At 39.0% G+C, this 6,000-nt stretch overlaps 1 protein-coding gene across 1 annotated transcript in view; it reads left to right on the top strand.

Annotated features, from left to right (window-relative positions):
- The first annotated feature begins 650 nt into the window (after positions 1–650).
- Positions 651–6,000, top strand: part of LOC126966792 (protein unc-93 homolog A) — a 28,174-nt gene continuing 22,824 nt past the window's right edge. Inside the window, exons 1-2 of the mRNA XM_050811052.1 lie at positions 651–775; positions 3,274–3,480. The gene's annotated coding sequence lies outside the window, so the exon portion shown is untranslated. The remainder of the gene's footprint in view (positions 776–3,273; positions 3,481–6,000) is intronic.

Here is a 6,000-nt window from a genome sequence, read left to right as displayed (position 1 = left end):
TTTTATACATTAATTGTAATAGTTAAGTATGTTGTTTTGATTTATTTTATGGAGTAACAGGATTTTAATCCTGGTTAGTGTTTTTTGTTTGATGTGTATAAAATTATCATAATTTTACGTTGTAGTCGTATAGAATTAAAAATGCATAAAAACCAGAAAACATTTTGTCATCACCGCGACCCACATACACTGGGACCATCAGAGTAATCACCGGAGCGTAGCTGGTGTTTTAGGAAAGTGTACGCGCTTTTCTGTAGATAGAACGTCCTGGCCCATATTTTATTTGAATGTGGCTGAAAGTTCCATGATAACCATGCTGCAGAGGAACGCTAAGTTTGTGGCGTCTCGTGCGAAGGTGGAATTCGATGTCAGAAATTATTTGAAGCAGCTCTACTGATCTTCTCCGTGATAAATGAGGTACTCAATAAAGCTATCCTTCTAGACGACCGCGGAATTGCCAATAGCTCAAGATTTCTAGTGCTAATTTTCCAATAGCGAGGCAATAATGGCAGTGTTCTCAAAGAGCGGTCATACGACATACTTGTTTATAAAAATATAATACATCCCAAATTATGCTGAAACGATGGTCACCCAACACGAGCCTCGTTCCCAGCATTTTGCTACCATGACAGCGTTCACCTGTTTCATATCAATAATAGTGTCTGCGTAGTAAATAACCAAACATATCTCACAGTGATATCTAGAAGTAAAATGTGTTAAATATAATTAGATGATGTGCTCATGAAGATACTCCATATAAGACAACGCGTATAAGGTTTGGATTTCAGTGATTAGTTAAAGCAAGAACTGATCAAAGTGGGTTAAAATTTTTAGTAGCTCATATTTTCATACTTCTCTAACCCATTAGGCTGTAAATAAAAGAAAGGAAATTAAAAATTATAGTTAAAGGACACGCGATTTTATATGCATGTGTCAGATAAGTATTGATACAATACTGTCACATCAATTATTCCGTCGCGTAAGTCTCTTTCATACTTAAAGAACCATGATGATATTAAAATTTTTCTACATTGTACAAGTACTCTTACCGTAGATTTGAATCAAAATGTTTGAAATGTTTTATATTAGTGTCGATCAACAGTCATTCTAATCTTGCTCCTACAAACTTCACATAAATAAATAATAATTATTGGTAGACCCAAATAACGAAATAATAAGCATTTGGCCAATATGTTCATCATACGTACATTAGATACTAATAATAACAATAACACTAAAAATAAACATTTATTTTCGACCAGATTCATATACTTGTTAGTAATGTTTTAACTAAACGAATGTTAGTAAATTAGAATTAATTTAACTTGATGTGAAGCCGTATTCACGGATTCAAGGATGTGTATCTTTTTCTTATCAAATTATTATCAATGCGCCTCCGCGAACTTCCCTGATGCACTGCAAAGCCATGACAGACCCAGCCAGTACACTGAATGCATTGTTATAATGCACATGTAGATCACTGAATGCCCATTGCGTGTGTATGATTGGTTTGTTTAGTAAATTCTAAGATATCTGCAGGTGTAATAAGATTCGAAATTATAAGACAAGAAAATTCTAAAATATCTGCTGGTGTAAAACGATTGGAAATGATTTAGTAAATTCTAAGATATTTACAGGTGTAGAAAGATTGGAAATTATTAAGTAATTTTTTTTTATATAAAATAGGAGGACAAACGGGCGTACGGGTCACCTGATGTTAAGATCACTTAACAACAGGTGACCCGTACCGCCCCCCACATTCTCTTGCAACACCAGAGGAATCACAGGAGCGTTGCCGGCCTTTAGGGAGGTGTACGTGCTTTTTTTAAAAGTACCCATGTCGTATCATCCCGGGAACACCGCACAAGGAAGTTCATTCCACAGCTTTGTAGTACGTGGAAGAAAGCTCCTTGAAAACCGCACTGTGGAGGACCGCCACACATCCAGATGGCGAGGATGATATCCTAACTTGTGGCGTGTCGTGCGAAGGTGGAATTCGGCTGCAGGAATCAGGTTAAACAGCTCTTCGGAACACTCCCCGTGATAAATGCGGTAGAAGACACACAATGAAGCGACATCTCTACGCAGTGCAAGTGATCCAGCCGTTCACAGAGCACTGGGTCCCTGATAATTCGAGCTGCTCTACGTTGCACGCGGTCAAATGGATCGAACTGTTGATGATGATGATGATGAGCTGGGGTGCGCCAGACCAGAGATGACAGCAATACTCTATGTGTGGCCGGACCTGCGCTTTGTAGAGCGCTAGAATGTTGGCCGGCTTGAAATATTGCTGTGCTCTGTTAATGACGCCCAGTTACTTCGAAGCCAATTTTAAAGATATCTGCAGGTGTAGAAAGATTGGAAATTTTTAAGTAAATTCTAAGTTATACACGAACACTGCATGTTACGTTTCTTATTAAGCTAGTGACCAGTAGCTATCTTAACGCATGGGTGACGACTACATAGAAAGATAAAATACGATAAGTATTACAACTTAGAACAAAAAAGTACATATTTAAAACACAAGCTCGTTTCTACTTATATAATAAAGTTAAAGAAAGTCAAGATGAAATAACACATGTAACTTGTAAATCGCATCGATACGCCGAACCAACAACGACCTTAGATGAACGGGAGGCTAAGGACACGACGTGTGGGTCGAAATTAAATGTTTAACACAGTGTTGGTTACTGTTGTGGAGGACATTGTCATTTGTGTCTTACGCTGTTTTTCATCTGACATCCAATCACCTAGTTAAATTAAATTTTACTAAGCAGTATAGGCACAGTAAACATATGTATAATGTACATAGGTGTCTAAACTTTACCATAGTCGTTTATTCATTCGGTTTCTTATGTAAACTCGAGCACTTAGTTGTAGTATCAACGTAATTTATTTAAATCGACTTTACTCGTTATTCATAGGTATTGATATCGTTACCGCGAACTCACTACAGCCTGTAGACCAAAGTGCCAAGTGTGAGATTTTTTTGTCTATTCGATCGCGTAAGTTATTTAGGATTTCTATGGGGTCGAAAGAGCGCCATCTAGTGAAAGTAGAGGAAAACATCATAGACAACATTGCCCATTCCATTCTCGTTTAGTTACGAGAATAGGGTCGAAGCGACTGTATGGTTATGGTTTGTAAAGTGGCTTTGGTGCAGTTCAGTGCAGCCCTGTTTCACTGCGACCAATGTGATTGTGATAGCCACTGATAACTATAGCTCACTGCTAACATTGATTCTTTTTATGAATCTTATTATGACTTTTGCAGTGAGCTGACGTATCTCAAGTGGTTGAAGAATTGGACTTCCCAAAGAGATGCTACGTTTACGGATTAAAGGACCACATTCAGAGAGAATGTGTAGCGAGTTTGCATCAGCACTATTACAGAATCTACACGCTCTGCAATCTCTGAGACCTAAGATTGAGAGGTGTTTGTTTAATCTGCAGTGCCCCGTTAATGTCCTGGTTAGAATTCGTAAGTTTTCTCCACTTAGCCCTACATAAGCAACCCTATGTCAAAAAGTTCATTTTCGTAAAATTTTTAACACAAGTCCACGGTTCAGTTTCTTCATTTCATTAACATATGGATATTATGTTATGATGCGTTTTCTAAGATCGAACGTCAATAGTTGGGAGATACGTTTGGTTGAGTTGACAACTTAAAACATAATATTTTAATAGAGCATAGATAACCCTTTTCATTGTGGTAGAAACAATATCACTATATACCGTAGATAGAAGATGAACACTAGATTCGCTGTCAGCGTATGTGAATCAGACAGCAATAGTCTTTGATGTGTGTTATGTTTTCATTCTTAACGATTTCGAACGTCATAGACAACAACGTCCCATAATTTAATAATAACTGACTTCACACCAAATCACTCAATTACCTATTAACAATGAAAATTAATTCAATTACAATTTAACTTAAATAGTATTGCACCACGCCAGCGATTATTTGTTGTGCGCCGATGAACTGAACGCACAGAATACCGGCGTGAAGTAGCGGCCTAGTGCCGCTATGTTTGGCATAGGTTAGTGTCGAGGACCGGAGGCCAATTCTTCTGCATATCAATGATATGTTGGACACCTCCAACATTCATTGCTATGCGGATGACAGCACTGGTGATATACACGGGCCATGCAGGTCTCTCTCGGGAAATCGTTGACCAGTGCCGGGAGAAACTTGTGTCTTCTATCGAGTCCTCTCTTGAGAAGGTCACGGAATGGGGAAAATTAAACCTTGTCCAATTTAACCCCCAGAAGACTCAAGTTTGCACGTTTACCACTAAAAAAACCCCATTTGTCGTATCACCGCTCTTTGACAACACTTCCCTCAAAGCCTCGCCTAGTATCGGAATACTGGGTCTCGAAATCTCGAGCGATTGCCAATTTCGTGGTCATCTGGAAGGCAAAGCCAAATTGGCTTCAAAGAAACTGGGCGTCATTAATAGAGCACGGCAATACTTCAAGCCGGCCCACATACTAGCGCTCTACAAAGCGCAGGTCCGGCCACACATAGAGTATTGCTGTCATCTCTGGTCTGGCACACCCCAGTATCAGCTCGATCCATTTGACCGCGTGCAACGCAGAGCAGCTCGAATTGTCGGGGTCCCAGTGCTCTGTGAACGGCTGGATCACTTGGCGTTGCGTAGAGACGTCGCTTCATTGTGTGTCTTCTACCGCATTTATCACGGGGAGTGTTCCGAAGAGCTGTTTAACCTGATTCCTGCCGCCGAATTCCACCTTCGCACGACACGCCACAAGTTAGGATATCATCCTCACCATCTGGAGGTGTGGCGGCCCTCCACAGTGCGGTTTTCAAGGAGCTTTCTTCCACGTACTACAAAGCTGTGGAATGAGCTTCCTAGTGCGGTGTTTCCGGGACGATACGACATGGGTACCTTCAAAAAAAGCGCGTACACCTTCCTTAAAGGCCGGCAACGCTCCTGTGATTCCTCTGGTGTTGCAAGAGATTGTGGGCGGCGGTGATCACTTAACAACAGGTGACCCGTACGCTCGTTTGTCCTCCTATTCCATAAAAAAAAAAAACAGAACTGGATCCAAATAAAAAAAAAAATTAATGTGTGCTGGGACACATAGTAGAAGTAAAACTTCAACGGATTAATTTTAAAAACAAATATGTCAAAGTTTCCGTCAATATTTTACAACAATTTTTCAAAGATATATTCTTTACATATATTTAAAAAAATATCCTAAAAAAATATATATACAAAAGCAACATTCCATAAAATATTGTTTAAAAATATTTAAAAAATAAATAATTCTTTGCCGGCTTCATCATACACATTTAAGTATCTTATCTGTCGTTTTTTCGGTTGCATCCGGTTTGAAATCACAACGATTCTAAAGAAGTTTCACTTCAAAAATCGCATACGCGAAAGGGACAGTAGTTATTGTAGGGTATCTCGCTTACTCTCGATACAAATGTAATTTATGTGTCTCTGACACATTATTACTGTTATTTTAGTGACGAATCCATTGTTTATCTTCTATCTACGCATTATAGATAATTACGTGCGAACTTGTCATTTAAATATCGTAAAACCCGTTTTAAGATATTTAAATGACAAGTTCCCCGGATAGGATTGGAACTTACCGTCAACAAAGTTACGAGAATAGAAAATGGGTGATGAAGGACCTCTGGAAATCCGGACAAAACTAGTCGATAGCAGCACATTCTTGAGTAAAGCCGATTTAAAGAAATAAAGTTAATATATTTCTTACGAATGCTATAATAATTTAACTACTAGTTTTAGTAGTTTGGCAATTTAACATGTTAGCATTGTGAGTGATTGGCATAGTCCCAATGAACGGACTACAGAAATACAGCGGAGAAGCACACCACAAAAGTGGAGCACAAAAACGGCCGTTTTACTTAACTGGGCACAATATTACCCCATCTAGGAACCGCTTCAATGAACGAACAAAGTCCTTAACATCGCTCGGCTTCCTCGCGTACAGAAATAAC

The sequence above is a fragment of the Leptidea sinapis genome, chromosome 1, assembly GCF_905404315.1.
Source record: "Leptidea sinapis chromosome 1, ilLepSina1.1, whole genome shotgun sequence".
NCBI classification, from domain to species: Eukaryota; Metazoa; Arthropoda; class Insecta; order Lepidoptera; family Pieridae; genus Leptidea; species Leptidea sinapis.
The sequence above is the reverse complement of the archived record's forward strand: the minus strand, read 5'-3'. Positions and strand labels throughout refer to the sequence as shown.